This window comes from Sus scrofa, chromosome 5, assembly GCF_000003025.6.
Source record: "Sus scrofa isolate TJ Tabasco breed Duroc chromosome 5, Sscrofa11.1, whole genome shotgun sequence".
NCBI lineage: Eukaryota > Metazoa > Chordata > Mammalia > Artiodactyla > Suidae > Sus > Sus scrofa.
Window position 1 is genome coordinate 92,615,354 of NC_010447.5, and position 19,347 is coordinate 92,634,700.

Consider the following 19,347-nt stretch of genomic DNA (forward strand, 5'->3'; position numbering starts at 1 on the left):
CACATAAGATAAAAGGTTTGCCATCTCCTGTTCTCTATTTTCAGAAGCCATAAATAACCCAGCACAAGCAAGGCTCCCCACTACAAGCAACACAATACATCTTGAAAGTTTGAATGGGGGAGAACATTCTTGCAGTTTCAGTAGTATAACTAGAAAACACAAATTAGCTTCTCAGCAATCCAGGTTGACCAGAGCGCCATGACCAGCCAAGCCCCATCTTGTGCTCTTCATTTCCCTCAAAATGTCTCACTATATAATGCTGCTATTATTTGCTGTCCACATGTGGTTAGCACTAAAATAGAGAAGTGAACCAAGATTCCTGTTTGTGTTTGTGAGACTTATTAATTTACATAATAATCAGGTAATTCTCAAACTAGCCTGTCCTAAGATTTAAAACATAAGACCCATCCAAATAAAGAAAATAGAAAAGCTATGTCTGACTGCCCAAAGAGAAGTAGGCTGATAACCGGTTTGCTTCAAGCTGTCCTATGATCAAATCAAGTCTACAGCGCGAGTGTCTTCAGGGCCAGGGAGCAGCACAGTTTGCACAGGATCAGATGCCAAAATGTGAATTTGTGCTGGGCTCCATTTCTTTTATAAAAGAAAAGAATGGAAAATATTGTCACATTGGCGATTCACTTAAACTTGATTCAAATATTTAGGCCATGACTACCCAGAATAAAGTGGACTTGAAATATAGTTAATTTGACTAATGTGTTCCCTCTGGCCCCTGGACCTAAATCACCTCCCCCTCCATAACACACACACACACACACACACACACACACACACACATGCAGACACGCACACGTACACACACACCCTTCAAACTTGAATGTCTCCTTCCTTTGAAGTCTTTTTTGACCCTATCTCATGCCCTCAGCTCTGATTAGATCCTTGTCCTGTATTTTCCCATAGTACCATATGCTAATCTCTACCAAATGACTGACAGTTTGTTTTTAATTACCTTTTTTTTAACATTAATAAGACTTATGAGCTGGTTAATGGCAAAAATCTTATTTTATTTCTCCTTATATTCCTAGTACCCCCTTCTGTTCGTGGTCAATAATTATTTAATAAATTAAGGAATTATACTAAAAGAGTCCCTGTGGAGTCACAAAATGCATGACTTTCTTAGAACCAAGAAAAATGTATCTTCTTAACTGTTATCCTGAAATCCACAGCCTAAACGTAGCAACTCTGAGATTTCCATGACTGCCCTCAGAGACAGCACAATGCCTGAGAGCACCACAGTTGGCTGTGTGCATTGACAATGTAGAAACTAAGGGGAAAACCATGTAACCGGAATTCTGGCTCCACATCAACTAAACTCTTTGAGGATTCTGTCATTTCTCTCTAATCCTGACATGGGAAGGGCTGTTCCCCTGTAACCACTCAGCCTTCTCATACCAAGGAATGCATTTTCCTTCTTCCCCACAGCAGTTTCCCTGCCTTGTTCCACCATATTTACTTCTTCCTTGAAACCTTCCATCCATTGAGATTGCTCTTTTAGCCACTCCATCCTTCACGTACCAGTATCCAGTGTGCCACCCTATGTTGATTGAGGATATTGAAACTTGGCTTATAGTTTTTTTTTTTTTTTTTTCTTTTCCTATAGTCCCTATTCATCATCTTAGGCAACTCCACTACCTACACTAAAAAAAAAAAAAAAAAAAAAATCACTAGCTTTCTAATGCCTTGATCTCCTCTGATCCAGAGTCTTGTATCTAGGCACCGGAGTCTCAGTTTTTCAGTTTACCTGCCCCCTTCCGGCTGTTTTCCCCTGTGTGGGCTAATGATTAGGAAAGAGGGAGATTGGTTGGAGACAGAGGTTTGATTTAGGCTAGGAAACCTGAGCAAGAGAGAAATTTTGACCCAGGCAACAAAGAAAAATTGGTAACTTATTTTGGACAAGGAAGGACAAAAAAATAAGGATGGATCCGAAATACCAAGTACAATGAAGGGAGGTAAAATCAGTCTGGTGGGTAAATCTAGAAAAATGTTAATGTAAAAATAGTCACACTGTTTAGCACCTTCTTAGCTGTCTAACATGACCCCATAGTTTTGATGCACCTTTCCCTCAGCTCCACCTTTGGAAATAAGCCTAATTCTGCCAGATCTGTTCTTAGATTTGTGTAATGCGGAATGAAAAGGGAGATTTGGGGAGACTAGAGAAGGAAAAGAATTAATCAACCTAGTCAATATGTGGAAGAAAGTAACAGGAGGAATATGAATGGGACAGATTCCCTTGAGTGCTGGGGTACCAGAGGGAGTAGTGGAGGTAAGAAAAGGAGGCTCCAGCAGTATCTAATTGCAAAGGAAAGAAAAAAAATCTCAAATATTGGATCCTATTGATGTCTTCCAAGAAATACAATTGGAATTCCTCTGTGAGTGTGTGTGCATGCTCACATGCTTTACTCTAAGTCTGAATCACACAAGTTACAGCCTCAGTTGAATTTGGAATCCAATGTAAAGGGTTGATATCAAGCTGTGAACCAAGTAAGGAAGGACATTTAGGATGCAGAGAACTCTAACAATGCCATTGACCAGCCCCTGAGTGAGCACAGAGCTGTGGAGGCATAGAACCAAGATGGGCCACCTCGAACTCCCACTACTACTAATTTGCAGAGTGCCAGTCCCTAACCTGCATCAACCCAACCATCTGTTTCTGCGGGCTTGCTCCCAAGCTACCAAACGCAGTTGGAGAAAATTGGCTCTAAAACAAATTTATAATTTTCAAGCTCAGCTGGACTGATAGTGCTGCTCAGCAAGTCTTTTGCTTAGCCTTGATTGGTTCCCTTTCTCATTCCCAATAGCAGCTGTGCCAGTATTTTATCATTCTTTTTCAGGGCTACAATCCATTCATGCATGCGTTCAGCAACCATTTATTGAGCATTTACTATAATCCACACAGTTTTCTAAGGGTTTGTGGAAGATCAAATATAGTCACAAATTCATTGAAGTTTCTCTTATCAAAAAGATTGGGCTCTATTTTCCCAACCCACCGAACAATCTCATTTACTTTGGTGACTATAAACTGCAGCAGAAATCATGTTGCCCTCCTTTCAAATGAGGTCTCAAGAGTCCTTGCAGCTTCCTCTCACACTCACAGAACCCTGAGACCATCATGTTCTGAAAAGCCTTAATCTAGTTTCCTCAAAGATAAAAGATAGCAAGGAGAGAGATACCTAGTCAGCTCAGCCATCACAGTTGAGCCCAGTCTCCAGTCAGCTCACCAAGTGAAGGCAGATACTAGAGGAAGCTGCTCTGGTCTTTCTCCATTTCCTTCTGTCTCTGCTTAAAATCAGCCAAGTGTTACCACGTAATACTAATTGCAGCTAACAGCACCAGTCCACACCTCACTTTAACTCTTCAAAGTCTGACCCCACCCTGCTTTCCTGTATCTATCTACTCTACTGTTCATCACATTCATCAATTCTATGTATGGTCTAGGCCATTGGACAGCTTTGCCTTTGCTCGTCATTGATGATTGGAAGTCCCAATATATTTTCAAGATTCTTTTCAAGCATTTTTTTTGTGAAGTTGTTCATTCACAACCTTATCCCCTCCAAACACTTCCATCCAAATTCCATCAAAAGTCTCTTCTTCCTCTGTTTTCCCAGAGCATTTTTTAAATCCTAGTAGAATATAACATTATTTTATAGTTTATATATTTCTTTTTATCCCCTAATCTGCATCTTGACCTTTGGTTACTAAAGAATGGGAATCTGGGTTCACAGATCTTCCTGGTATATAATACGGAACATAGTGGAAGATTAGTTGGTGTTTATTAAAATTAAATATATGCATACGAAGCTAACAGTATTCTAGTCAATTAAGTAATTCTCTCAGTTCCCTTCATGGTGCAGCAGAAATGAATCCGACTAGGAACCATGAGGTTACAGGTTCAATCCCTGGCCTTGCTCAGTTGGTTAAGGATCCCGTGTTGCTGTGAGCTGTGGTGTAGGTCACAGATACAGCTTGGATCTGGCATTGCTGTGGCTCTGGTGTAGGCCGGTGGCAACAACTCCAATTAGATCCCTAGCCTGGGAACCTCCATATGCCGCAGGTGCGGCCCTCAAAAGACAAATGACAAAAAAAACAGTAATAATTCTCCCTACCCACATCTCAGCAATCATCACTGCCAAGTAAAGGATGCAACAATCTACCATGATATTTAACTCAGCCAAAATGATCAAGCCAGCCATGGGACAATTGGATCATTTTACACTGAGAGTACCATTCTTATCTGTGTAGAACATTAAAAGGGAGAAGTTCTTAACAATACACAGATGGCATAAGAGATCTACTGCACTATATCTCCAACAAGCAGGCACTTTATTTTCCTCTTGCCACCAAGACAAGACTCATTATCTAATTTTGTGCATCTGTCTTTAAGTTATTTATAAATAGAGACCATTACTTTAAGAGGACAATTTTTGGTAGCTATTTAGAACTACCTCATTTAAATGCATGAAATCTTGAAAATATAATGCATTTTCAATGCATGAAATCATTGAAAAATGCTGAGAAGCATAGAAAAATGGATATCTTTAGAATATTCTAGTTCACATTGCTTTGTATTCCTGCTCATGCACAAAGCTCTTGAGAAACATACAATCTTATTTTGTGAAGGTTATAGATATGTGTGTAAACTGTTCTATTATGCACCTTTTATTTTCCAGTCACATTTATTTACATAATATCTCAAGTCTTAAGCATTTCCATATACTGTCTGGTTGTGTTTTTGCATTTTTTTTCCCTTGGATCTGTAGCTTTTAAATCTAGAAGAAACCTTGAGATCATACAGCCTAATCCCTTTCTTCTGCTGAAATTCAGAAAGAGCAAGTAAGTTACCCAAGTTTACAGAAATAGTAGGATTAACAACAGTTTCCTGAGTCCACTAAGAGTTGACGTGATATGGTAAAACTAACATTTACCTAAGATGTTATGGGATCTCTGAGTTAGATCTGTTAGCTTAGATCTGTTGAATCTGTTTTACAGATTTTTTCATTTGTAAAAAAAGTGGGGAGAAGAAAATATAATCCTGCTTTTACTAAACCAGCAGAGTACCACACAATACATATCTACTATAACTCTACCAAAGCATCGGCGGCTTTAAAAATTCCTGCTCTTAACCAATCTAACTAGAGATTTATTTTATATTTCTACACAGTTTGCTTACACACACCACACACATACACACACATACACCCACACATTCAGTAGCCTTGCTTAACTGGAAGATGCCTACTTAACTAATGTATATGCCTACCCTACAGTAATGAAAATCTTACTGTGTCTGAATCCCTCAGATGCATCAGTCACTTTTTTCTTCATAATTTAATCTCTTCCTTCCATTTAATTACTTTGAGGATTAACTGTGGGCAAATGTATTCCAAGAATAGACTAATTTACAAAGAACAGGAAGCTTTCCTAGCAGTCCCAGGGGGAATTTTGCACTTCCGACTACAACTCCGCATTCCAGCTCTCACATTTCTTTTGGCCTTTAAGTCATGTGTGTCATCTTACTTGCTTGGGTATTTTAAAAAAATGTCATGGGATGCAGTGCTTACATGCTAGCATTTGTACACAGTTTCTGGCAGGAGTAAGATGATTCTTCTTAATCCAGGCCATACAGGAAGCTATTTCTTTCCAAATCAAGTCATTAATGCCTAAACAAGCAAACTGTGCAGCCAAGATAAAAATCAATTTGCAAAAAAGGGAAGCCTTTTTCCAAACACTCTAGCAGTCACTAGGGAAAGATACTTTTACAAATCTAATGCTTGAAAATATTACAATATTAGGTTAGGTTGATCTTATTTTTCTAGTTGGATTTATTTTATTTGAGAGTCAGGATGATTAATAGTATTGAATACTATCAGCAAAGTTTTTACTACTAGAAGTATTTTTTCTTCTGAAAAATAAGCTTAGAAATCAGTCTGGCGACCTTCACTTGATCTGTTGGCCACGTGTACCTGGGCATCTTCCAATGACTAGATATCTGCTCCATGACAGTTGTTCCCAAAATTTGTTGCACATTAGAATCACTGGAAGAGGTGTTTTGGGGGTCTTTTTGTTTGTTTGTTTTTTTCTTTTGTCATTTTTAGGGCCGCACACACACGGCACATGGAGGTTCCCAGGCTAAGGGTCTGATTGGAGCTACAGCTGCCAGCCTACACCACAGCCGTAGCAACGCGAGATCCGAGCTGCGTCTGCAACCTACACCACAGCTCATGGCAACACCAGATCCTTAACCCCCTGAGCAAGGCCAGGAATTAAGAACCTCATGGTTCCTAGTCGGATTCGTTTCTACTGTACCACGACGGGAATTCCCACCTGAAGAGCTTTTAAAACTCTCAATGCCTAGGTTGCACCCATCCCAATTAAATCACATTATCTGGTGAGTGGAAGCCACATGTTAGTATTTTTAATGATTCCTTAGATGACTGCAAAGAGCAGCAAATTTGGGGGCCCACTATTCCTTAACATATCTGACTTATGTTTCTTTCCAGTTGATAAATTCTCAGAAGGGAGTATATGCATGGAATATCCTTCCCTCTCTGACTTCTACTCTTATGAAATCAAGAAATCTGAAAGATGTATAAAGTTGGAGGATATTTTTATTAAAAAAGAAGAAAGATAATATTTATATTATAGCCATGAAACAGTTTGTACCCTTAGATATACCTATTTTAATTTATGAATTTATTTTAAAGATACAGGAAAATATACAGGTGTATATGCATAGTTTCCATAGCAGTATTACTTATAAATTTAACATATTTAATTATAATTTAAAGATACAGGAAAATATACAGGTGTATATACATAGTTTCCATAACAGCATTAATTATAATTTTAATATATTTAAATAATTGTTCTACCAAGATGTCATAACCTAATGAATTAGGAAACTATATGAAGATCATTATGATTTCATTAAATATTTTTCACTAAATAAGAAAATCTCAATATGTTGCGTCAAAGTATAACACATATATATCCGTATATAAAAATATCCTATATATATATATATATATATATATATATATCAGCTGTATCACACATGTGCATACGTGTGTATGTGTGTGTGCATGTGCATGCACATGTGTGTGTGTGTGTGTGTGTGTGTGTATAAAATATCTGAAAGTATGTACATGGACAAATATGCCTAACTGCAAAAAAGGTAGATCTGGGAGGTCAAATTTTAAATTGGAAACAGTGTTTACTCTGGACAGGGAAGTAAGTCTAGAGCAAGTGAAAGAAGACTTTCTCTTTACATTGCATGTACTTTTTTACTGTTTGTGTTTTTATAATGTCGCAATTTTTATCATTTTTTTTAAACCACCACACTGGAAGTTTCCAGGCTAGGTGTCAGATCAGAGCCACAGCTGCAGGCCTACGCCATAGCCATGGCAACATCAAATCTGTGCCACATCTGTGATGTATACTGCAGGTTGTGGCAATGCTGGCTCCTTAACCCACTGAGCAAGGCTGGGGTCAAACCCTTATCCTCATGCATATTATATCTGGTTCTTAACCTTCTGAGCCACAATGGGAACGGTTATATCATTAAATTTTTTAAATAAACATAATTAAAACAAACCATTAAGGTAAACACACATATATATGAGGAAAAGGCTCACCAAAGTAAATATATCTGATTTATTGAGCCGTATATGTATTTTTCCCTTTGTTATACTTTCTGGTTTTTTTCACTACTTTTTTACTAAGCATCTGTTATAATTAAAAATTTTTTAAATGTTGAGTCTAAGAATAGATTATTAGATTGATCCTTAAATTTGAAAAGATTAATTCACTTTACAAAGGCACTCTCACCTGGATAGATAGGCCAGGAATGATATTTGTATCTCATTTAGTTTTTTATACCAATGATTTGAAAAGCACTTTAGAAACACTATTCAAATCTTGCTTTCTCCATTATCGTAATGTCTTCAATCTATTTCAAAGATGCCTTTTTCAGAGCAGTTAACCTGTGTGCTTTGCAATTTAAAAAAGAAGAAGAGATATCAGAACATTTCAGATCATCTAGATATTCCCACAGCTGACACGTATTCTTCACATGGAAAAATCCTATACTAACACAAGTAAGTGTCCACCAAAAAAAGTGAAATGTAAATTATACCATTATTGTTTACCAAGGAAATTAAATGGACAGTCATCTATATGTGATTTATGTGGGATACATGGAGGAGAGCAGCAAACAAAGAGGGGAAGATGGACAAAGAAAGTCTAGCAGCTTTAAGATAAGTAAAGGAATTTTTGCTCAAGTAGAAATTCTGAGAAAGTTGATCACCAAATCCTGTGTTCTGAAGTCATCTCTATTTTTCCTGATGATCTGAGTACAAATAAAAACAAATATAGAAAGTTCACTCTTCTGATATAACTACTGCTATAACTGAACAACTCAGAAAGGGTTAGTGGCTTATCACATGGGACTTATTTCTTTGTTCACAAATAGGTTCAGTGCAGGTGTTAGAGGGGTAGCCTTCCAGGCCATGATTCAGGGCCCCAGTCTCCTATCATCTCAGAGCCAAACCATCTTCAGGAGCCTAGAAGTCTTTTACTTCCAACCAGTAGTTGGTGAAAGAGTAAGTGGAGGAAAAAAAAAAAAAAAAAAAAAAAAAAGACATTACTTCTGCTCACATTCCATTAGCATGAACTGAACACAAGCCCTCACCTAGATGTAGCTCCCTCCTGAGCAGGCATATCCTAGCAATAAGGACTTATTCTAAAAGGAAAGTGCAGCTCTTTGAAGAAGAGTGAGAGGAGTCATCTGGACCACAAGTGCTATTTCAAATATCAGTGGTAATGTTATCATAGGTTCACTTCTCAGTTGTCTAACCTAAATATGATTACAAGTGCACCTGTTTGCATTGGCCTATGATTATAATATAGATAGAACATATATGCTTGCTTTTAGTTTCCAACTGGACTATCAGAGCAGGGACAACCTTTTCTTAAAGTTTTATAAGATTCCTTCCTATCCAGAGTTCTGAAAGAGCAATGATTATGCTCAACCAATAGTGACTCTGGATAAATTCACTTAATTTCCATTCCCACCCAAGTCTAACAGATATAGAAACAGCTTCTGTTTCCTGTCCTTTTTAACCCATAAGTAGAATGAATGGCTAGGGTACTTTCACTTTGTAAAACAAACAAATAAATAAATAATGCCTAAGTTAAAAAAAATTTAGTTTTAAGGTCAGCAAATATTAACTTTAGATTCTTCCCACTGTCATTATGTCTTATCCTCTTCATTTCATCTTTTCTTTTTGACTTAACACTTTCTTCCTTTAGCATTTTGCTCCCTTTCCCACCAATTTTTTTCATGGCAGACTCATATGTCACCTGGGCTAATTGTTTCCTTTAACTAATATTTGCAATAAATGATATATGGTTAACAGAGACGCCACTTTGTTTCCAGAATTCTACATTGTCAACTATATATTCTTTGGAATTATTATCCTAGTAATGATGACCCACATTCCGTGTATTTTAATAAAGATAACATCTATTTAAGATTCATCTTAATTATAATAATCTATCATTTCACACCTGTAAAAATAGGCATTATAGCTGCCCCCCTTCCCCCCCACTGCCAAGTTCTGCCCGTAAATCAGATGCTGCCTGTCACAAATCCCTAGTGAACAAGAATACACCCCCAGGGACTGCTGCTGGGCAAGAGTAGAAATGGATCCAAGCAGACCCATTACTGCTATCGTAAAAGCACATGCCCTCCTGAGGGTGAGTCACATATTAAGACCAGTCTATTTTGTGTCCTTACTTTTATAGCCCAGCTGAATCTGGTATAACTTTATTATAATAATATGAACCCTGTTGTCTAAGTCCATTATCATACAGGGTTGTTAAGACAGAATTCCTTTGGTGGTATGGAAAATATCTAAAAATACTGTCTTGAATAGTGACCAAATATATATACATATATCTATATATATATCTATATAATAGTTTCCTATTTTTGTAAGACAGCCAACTGTTCTCTATTATGATACCCCATTCCATACTAATAGCTGAGAAAATATAATACCTAGATGTTTCTTTGATATACCTTTGCCTATGTCTTCTTGCTGGAGCTGCAGGCATTTCTTAGTTGTGTTTGAGAGAGAGAAAGAGAAGCTGATCTGTGCACATATTCTTAAGTGGCACAACCAAGTGGTACTGCTTTAGGTGGTTCTGCTTTATTTATTACAGAACTCTGTAACAGATCAGTTATGTCTATTAAGATACCCCTATCCAAAGCTGTGTTATGATCATCATTTACTAAAATATTCTTGAAAATTCATCACCATTAACAAGTATGAAATAATCATCTCTGATGTGTAGGCGTTGGGTTAGGTAACTCAGTGGCAGTGGAGTGTGGAGAGGACACTTACAAAAAGAAAACACAAGCTCTATTATTTTAGAAACCTGAATTTTAGGGTTAGCTGTGAGTATGTAGTCTAAACATTGTCCTACCTATTAAAATAACTGCAGCTGCAAGGAATTGTGATTCTTCAAGTCCAAGTCCATTTCATTATCTATTGCCTCCTTATCACCGGCCACCAATCATGGCATCCTTGATGGACTGCAGAGTTGCAGTGTTTGGGGTTGAAATTACCTCTAACTTGAACCACTTAAATAAGACCTCAGAGTCTTATCAAACTCTTCTTATTTTAGTCTCAAATCATGTACAACTTCATCTATATAATCTTATTCAAGCTGCTTTGCATGTGCCCTCTTTTCTATGGTTTTCTCACTTCAGAATATATATACCATGAGGAGTTTTAGTCTGGCTGCATTATTTTCATGTCGAAATACCACCATCTTCTCTGACCTATTTATACAGAGTACAATAAGACTGTAATAGAAGTCTCTATTCTTATCAGCAGTGGAGTATTACCTGCTCACAATAATACTAATAATCATTTTTCTAAATATAAAATCAGTTCTATTATCGTGCAGTTAGAGCCATCACTTTGCAGATTAATTTGCTGGGTAGAACATTTCTAAGGACTGCTGTTTATTGCTGATAAATATAGCTTGCTTATTTAAGCTTTTTACCTTTTTCTAACCCTGCTGAGAGATCTTCGGAAGCAAGAAGCTTTAGAATGACATAGGCAGGTAATGTGCTGAAAGCACTGGACAACCTCTTATTGGAGGCACCATGATCAGATAATAAATCAACCACTGTAACTCAAGGTCAGATGATCCTTAATCTAAAAACAATCTCTAAATGACCTAAGAAGAGCTTTAACCTTAACATCCACTGCATTTGAGGCCCTATTTTATCTCCCTGCAGAGTAAAGTCAATAATATGAGAATCATAAACCGAACAGGATTGCAAATCCTCTTATCCTACCTGCTAGAAATCAAGCAAGTGGGAGAAAAGCATTGTTTCAAAATTTCACTAATGCAGAGAAAACTAAGATGATTGTTCAGTATAAACAGTGGTCAGTAATGTTATTTGATGGGAAATTTTTTTCTGCTTGCTTCCCAAATCCATTATTGAATATTCTAGGAAACCATTCTGATGGAAAAAGTCAAAGATAAGCAAAAATAAAATTAGGTGTATTAATCATTTCGTAATTAGGAAAGTTGAACATTTTTATTCAAAGAGAAGCTTCCTAACTCTATACCTTAATTAGTCAGAATCTAAAACAGAAATTAAATCGAACAATTCATGTTTCTGTATTGAGTTTTATACCTCAGAATACTTTATATTCATATTTATTTCTACAACTAAAGGGACAAAGCAGTCATTTGGATAATTTTTTAATGGAATTTTAATTTTATTTTGTTAGAGAACAGATTTGTAGGGTAATGCTTCTCAAACTTTAATATGCACACAAGTCACCTGGAAATTTTCTTAAAATGCAGATTCTGATTGAATAGGTTTGGGGTAGGGCCTGAGGTTCTGAATATTTAACAAGCAACTAGGGTATGCCAATTCCATTGGTCTAAGGCTCACACTTGGAGTGGAAAGATCACAGAATTCTGTGTTATTTCTAGACGGTATTTGAAGAGAAGGTGATGGTAGAAAAGGTGTGAAAGTAGATTTTCTGGATGTTTTTCATTCTTTGCTTTCATTTGCATGCAGAGATAATATTTTGATAAAAGCAGCCAAGGAGTACTTGGTTTATCCTTTTGAAAATGTAAATCCAAAATAAATACTTTTATGATTCATACTAAACTTTGTATCAGTATCTATTATACCTCTTATTAATTCATGGGCTACTTATTTAATCTTCCTACTGTGATCAGTCAACAAGTAAACAGCTCTCAGATTGTTGAGGACATATAAATTTAAACATAACCAATAAAAATATTCAGTTAGATTCCATTTATAGTTTATTAATAATAGTGTAAAAAGATTTTTTTGGAACAGAAATGCACTGAAAGTAACATTTCTTTGTTGAGCTCAGAAATTAACATATTTACTTAAAATGCTGACTCAGCCCTTGGACTGGCTCCTTGACTTCACTGAGGAGTTCAAACTACGTTAAATCTTTTAATAAAGCTCTGGGGGAAATTCCACTGCCATACAATGAAATTCCATTACGTATGACTTATTTTTGGCTCTCCAATTCATAATAAAACATATCAAATGGCATTTCCTTTTATTTTTTCCTGAGATTTGGTTATTATACTACTATTTATGTATTCTTCAAGGAAAGTATTTCTGCTTTAAAATATTTTTAATTTTGTTCTTCAAGAAGAACTAAAATATGTAAATTTTGTTATTGTGTGATGTCACAGCATATTAAAAATAATGAATTAGCAATTATCCCATTTAATGATTTCCATAAATAGTCTTCCATTTATAGTGTTAGAATGCCAAGAAATAACTTTATGACAGGCAAGATTTATTTTCTCAAAGTCCTGCACATACTTAGCATCTAATAAATATTTATGCATGAACTGTAGTGTGATCCTTAGATGGCTCAGCAAGACATGCTGCAGTGGGTCTGGACTATCCACTTTAAAGGAAGGAATAATGTACAGTTACAAAAATGGAGCACTTTATTCATATCAAGTATCATATTAAGGCCTTTATAGATGTTTGATGATCATGATATTTATTATAAATTAACCCTTTTTGAAAGTTTTACAGGTAGCAAAATAACTTCTCTCACAGACCCTGTTAAATAGGTGAGAAACACATGGAAATACGTGGCCAAGATCCCTCTTCAAGGAATGAATTTTTTTGCTACCACTACTGGAAGTGCTATCAAGAGCCCCTATAGAATCACATCAGTGACACACTTTGAAAATATAGCCCACAACCATAGCACATGGAGGCAGGGGTATTGCTATAGACTAAATGTTTTTGTCCAGCATGCATATGGTGAAAGCTAACCCCCAGTGCAATAGTATTTGGCGGTGGTACCTTTGGGAGGTACTTAGGTCATGAAGTTGGAGCTCTCATTAGTTGGATCAATACCCTCATAAAAGAGACCACGTAAAATATCCTGGCCCCTTCTGTCATGTGAAGGCACTGCAAAATCAGCTTTCTTTGAACCAGGAAACAAGCCCTCCCCGGACACTGAATTAGCTGGCATATTTTATTTTATTTTATTTTATGTTATTTATTTATTTATTTATTTTTATTTTTATTTTTTTAGGGCCGCATTCACGGCATATGGATGTTCCCAGGCTAGGAGTCTAATTGGAGCTGTAGTCACCAGCCTATGCCACAGCCCCAGCACTGTGGGATCCGAGCCGCATCTGCAACCTACACCACAGCTCACAGTAATGCCTGATCCTTAACCCATGGAGCGAGGCCAGGGATCGAACCTGCGTCCTCATGGATACTAGTCAGATTCTTTTCTGCTGAGCCATGACAGGAACTCTGAGATTTCTTAAAAATTATAGTTGATTTACAATCTTCTATCAATTTCTGCTGTACAGCAAAGTGACCCAGTCATATATATATGTGTTTGTATATATATATATATATATATTCTTTTTCTCACATTATCCTCCATTTTTATGAGAAATAAATCTTTGTTTTTAGGCTAATAGGTCTATGGCATTTTTGTTATGGCAGCCCAAACTGACTAAGACAGGTATAAAGGTGCAGACACTTGAGATCAATGCAGGACAAACTCAAGCTTGATTATGCCCTTTACTGATTCTGATTTTATACCCCTTCTTTTCATAGGGGTTGATCCCAAGAGTCTCTTAAACCTGGCACAATAGGCATTATCATCCTTGCTTGCAGTTTTGGAAACAAAGGCTCAAATGTGAGGGGTGACTTTCCCAAGGTTAGGCAGCTTGGCCAAGTCACAGTCTGAACCCTACTCATTGTAAATCTTAATTCCTGTACTATAGGACTTTCATCTCTATGGCCTGCCAGATCCTTGAAATAGATTTTATTTGTATTTCAGGAGATGCATTCAACTAAAGCAGCTCGAGGTCCCTTAAATTATTTTCCAAATGTTGGGTAACGAATATTCCTCTTCTCTGCCTCCACCTCAAGAAGGGCAATGGAAACTGCTACATATTTAATACTGACTGTCTCAGGCAGGCTGCTCTAAAACTCTTGTATCAAATTTAGAATGCCCTTGGCCCCAGGACCCTTGTCTGCAAAGAAGGGGCCGATATGGAAATAGGAAAGACTTTGAGGCAGGGCCAAATGCAGCCATAAAGCAGAGTAAAGTCAAGATTCACTAAAAAGGGCAAAGATGGGATAAGAGCAAAAGATTTCTGGCACTGGAGTAAAATTAAGGGCAGGGAAAAGGCAGGAGAAACGACAGAGACAGAGGCAAAAGAAGGCAGAGCTAGAAGCCCTCCTTCTGGGTTTCTGCAGCTGCTGTATCCGTGAGCCCTCAGACCTAACAGATACTGATTATGCTTCAAAAGGATCTGCCCTTATTACTAATGAGCCTGTTTTACTTCTCCAATTACTGTGCTTTAACTCTTGGGAATGGAGAGTCCTTAAAAGCTCCACGCTATGTAGTTGTGAATAGCTTTGAGTGTATTGTGTTTTTAGGTCAAACCAAACATCAGCCACAACTCCAACACACTCTGGTTCCATTATAAGGATAATTATCAAAGAAGGAATTTTGCAAACCAAATCTATGGGCCTTCTTGTCAGGTATTACTTGATAGCACACACTCCCAATAGGACAAGAAAAAAATAAGAGTTGTTACTTTGCATTTGTTGTAATAAGATTTGATCAACTTTTCTAAAGAGAAGAATGTGTTCACAGGTGAATTTGTCAGTCTTTTCTAGGGGATTTAAAATTGAAAAAAAAAAAAAGTCTGGGGTGGGTGGTGGGTGGTCAGGATAAAACTCTTAAGTATGAAACCAGTTTTAAATATTCCTAGTAATTCGTGGAGAAAATAATTCAGGAGTCAGTAGGACATAGCACTTAGAATCCTAGATTTCTGAACACCAATCTGTCAAACATATAACGTGATGTCCAGGCAAGAAAACCAATACCACTCATAGACATTATTTCATCTTGGCAAAATAAAATTTGCAAGTGGCCACTCTTATGGGAATCACAACATTGTGCAAAGGGAGCATCACTCTGCATCAGGAAGATTATACCTTTGTGAAAATCCCGAAATCAGGGATGGCAGAATGATAAACAACATCTGGGCAGGGATAAAAGTAAAGAACATCAACATGCTATTACTATTGGAGGGGATGGTGGTTGTTAAAATAGCCATTCCAGGCAGAAGGAAACAATGGATGATCATTTCCTGACACTGATCACAAACCTGGGAGAGATGCAGAGTCAAGACAGATGTGATGAAGGATTGTGCATATCTAGACATATCCAGGAAGTCGGTGACCTAAAAGCATAGCATTGGATACCTCGTGCAGACATCTCCATCTCTTAGAAGTCAGCAAAGGTAATGAAAGGAATTTCTGCTTAGTATCTAATTCTGATAAGCAGGGAAACTACTGGTTGGCAAAGTGGAAATGACAGAATCCTTGAGGAGGAAAGCAAAAACCAGTCATTTTACTTTATGGTTTGTGATAGCAAAAGCTCTGAATCCTGAGTGAGGCTAGATATTTGCCCTAAACTAAAAGAAGACAGATTTCCAAAGGTTCAGAAAAAATGATAGGCATGATTTCATGGCCAGAGACTGGAGACACAAAGAAAGACTCTTTGCTTTTAAGCAGCCCGTTCTGAGACTCTGTAATTATGAAGGTGAAGGAGATAGCTCTAGGTATGAAACCAGTTTTAAATATACCTAGTAATTTAAATATCCAGCTTTCCGGTCACTTTAAAGGCGTCATTTATAAAGAATGGAACGATCAACATGTAACCACAAACAAATGAAAACTAATCACAAGGGAATAAAGCAAGCTTGTGAAAATTACCAAAGATGAAAATAGTTTTTCTAAATGCATGCAAGGAGCAACAAACAGATATGGGGATAATACTTTGAAGTCTGCAGAAAAGAGTCAAAAAGCAAAACTTTTCAGGCCTTTTCTCTGTTGTGGAAGACCTCTGTTTCTTTGTCCCACATCTCATGAGGTTGTAAAGTGCCTGTCAGCCACAGTGCCCAGCCTGCTCTGGCCATGGCGATGAACACATAATCAAACAGGGCCAGTCATATGATCCCTGCGAGATCTGCTCCACAGATAATGAGAAAGTGTTTCTTTCCCTCCTGGGTTTATACCAAACCCAGGAGCCATCTTCCCTACCATGTAGAGAGCCCATTTACAAAAGGACTCAGAGCTCAAATACAGTAAGAAATCTAGGCTTCCAGTGACATCTCCTGAATCCCCAAACCCAGCGTGACTGAAGCAACACTTACCCCCAGCTATGTGAGCTAAAGTATTCCTTTTTATCATGAGAGTTTAAATTGGATATCTTGTAATCAAGAGAGGCCTGACTAATACACTGGTTGAGAAGGTTAACTGTCAGATTTAAAGGGAGAAAGCAAATATTGGGAGGAGGAAATTAAAGTCCAAGCAAGGAAAGAGGTTGAAAAATACACCTTTCAAAGGACTTGGATTCCATTCCATAAAACCAAAAGCAGGCTCAGATGACATCAGTGAACTGTAAATAGTCATCTTTTTGAAGAACCATGGGAACAGAAGTCTTGCTGGTGGGTAGAAAAAGGGCAAATAAATGTTTCCATTTTCAAAAAGGTGAAAGAAGTTAAACTCTTTAAACTGCATGCCAAAAAGATTAGATAAATCCCTAGCAAAATGTTAGAGTATAAAAGGTGGGTAAATACTTCTGAATCAAAGAGGCAATCATTAGGGACCAGAACGGGTTCATGAAGTTCAGTTCATGCTGGGATTATATCATTTCCTTTTGGAACTACATATCCCAGAGAGGCTGAAGGGATTATTCATTATGCCAGTACTGCGTGAGGCACCACCCTGATATAGTAGAGTATTATGTATGCTTGTTGTGGTCATAACCAGTTTGCCTTGTTAAGTATAATAATATCTACTGTGAACTGACAATCTAGTATGTTCCAGAAGACACACATATACATGCATGTGTTCACTGCACACTTCACACACATGTCTATACACGTATGCATACATGTATGCACCATCATGACTATATATGCATAAACACATGTGCACATGTACATGTATACACATAATCACACGCATGTGTGCATACACTTAATATATACATGCAATACACATATGTACATAAACATGTTGCACATATACACAATACATCCACATTTACACACATGCACAAAACACATTTACACACATAATACATGCATATAACAAATGCATACACGTGCATGTACATATATACACATATGCACACATACCAGAATGAAAATCTAATGTGGACAATAAAGATCCCAGTAATAGAATTGGAGTGAAGCATTTGTTCAAGGTCACATACTAGTAACAGCAAAACATGGATCTAAAATTTTCTGATTCTTATTAACATTCTTTGTCAACAAAGGTTATCTATGTGCACTGTTACACCAACAAAAAAAGTTAACTACAAGAGGGATGGCCATCTGAGGAAAGGTCTGAAGTATCTTTGACCTCTTTAACTTTCAAAAATTTGAATGACAATAGAGAGAGCATTATAATAAAATCTGAAAATAATTCAGAAATACATATGTTATTGAAAGAATTGGAATCTATATGCAAAATAATAAGAAATATATTAAAGATAAAATGAGTTCTCAGACACAGGTTGCACAGCAACATAGGCACCCTAAGGAGAATTTTACTTGATATGAGCTCAAGGAGTTAACAGTGAGAATTTGCTCTAAAAGAAAAAACTCATCCCTGGGCTGCATTTACTGCAGTAAGACATTCAGGAGGAGGGAGGAAATTATCATTTTTAGCCTTATATGGGTTAAACGCACACACTAACATAGGCCCAGAGGAGAATGACCGTGATAATGACAAACCTAATCTTTCCATAGCTAGATTAGAGAAAGCTGAGCCCTGTGTTTGATGTGAGAAGTAAAGACTTACACCATGGGTACGTGAGGAGAATTCATTACAAATTCCTTCCATCATCCAGAGAGCTTTAAAAGGCAAAATGAGAATTAATGGAAAAAAGTTTCTCTGAGTCACATTTCAACACAATATAAATATAAGAGTTCCTGTTAAGATGGAGATTAAATGCAGTGCCATGGAAAGCCGTGATCAAACAGTGTAGTAGGATGATGTTTTCCTGACATAAAGGAAGTCAGAGCACCATAGAAGATACATTTTTTTTTCCTCCTGGAAAAAATTACTTGAATGGTCTCCCACTTGTAAGTGTAGGTAGATTGGGCATCCATTGCCCAATTGCCCTAATGGTACCTCCAACAAAACCCACTAAACAAGTCCTTTGGAAGGAAACTGATCCACTAGCACAAAAACCCCAAGGCTCTCTGGGAAGGAAGGAACTCACATCCTGACCTTTGTGTCCCAAGATTCGAATTTAAAGACACTTTTAAGTAAGAGCTGAGCTGACTGACCCCAAAAGGAGAATTCATCAAGGGAACAGGAGAAAGCAATTTATTGCACTAAGTTCAGCACACACACCCTAGCTTGTAGGAACAAGCTAGCTGTAATGTGACTGAGGCGGAAAGCTATTGGGGCTGTAGCTTACTGTTGGCTATGTTTAAGGAATAATTAATGAACACGTGTGCAACCTCCTTGGCATCCAAGAATGGCATACTGATTTGACGTGTGCAAGGACATGGACCAACAAAGGCATAACCAAGATGAAGTGAACATTGGTTTATCTGTACTGGCAGGCAGCAAGCAGCAAAGGCAGAAGGACGCAGTCCTCTTCTCCATTCTTTGTCATCTCTGCTGTCAGTAGCACAAACGACTGCTTCGCCTTCTTTCACTGTCTAGTCTCTGGG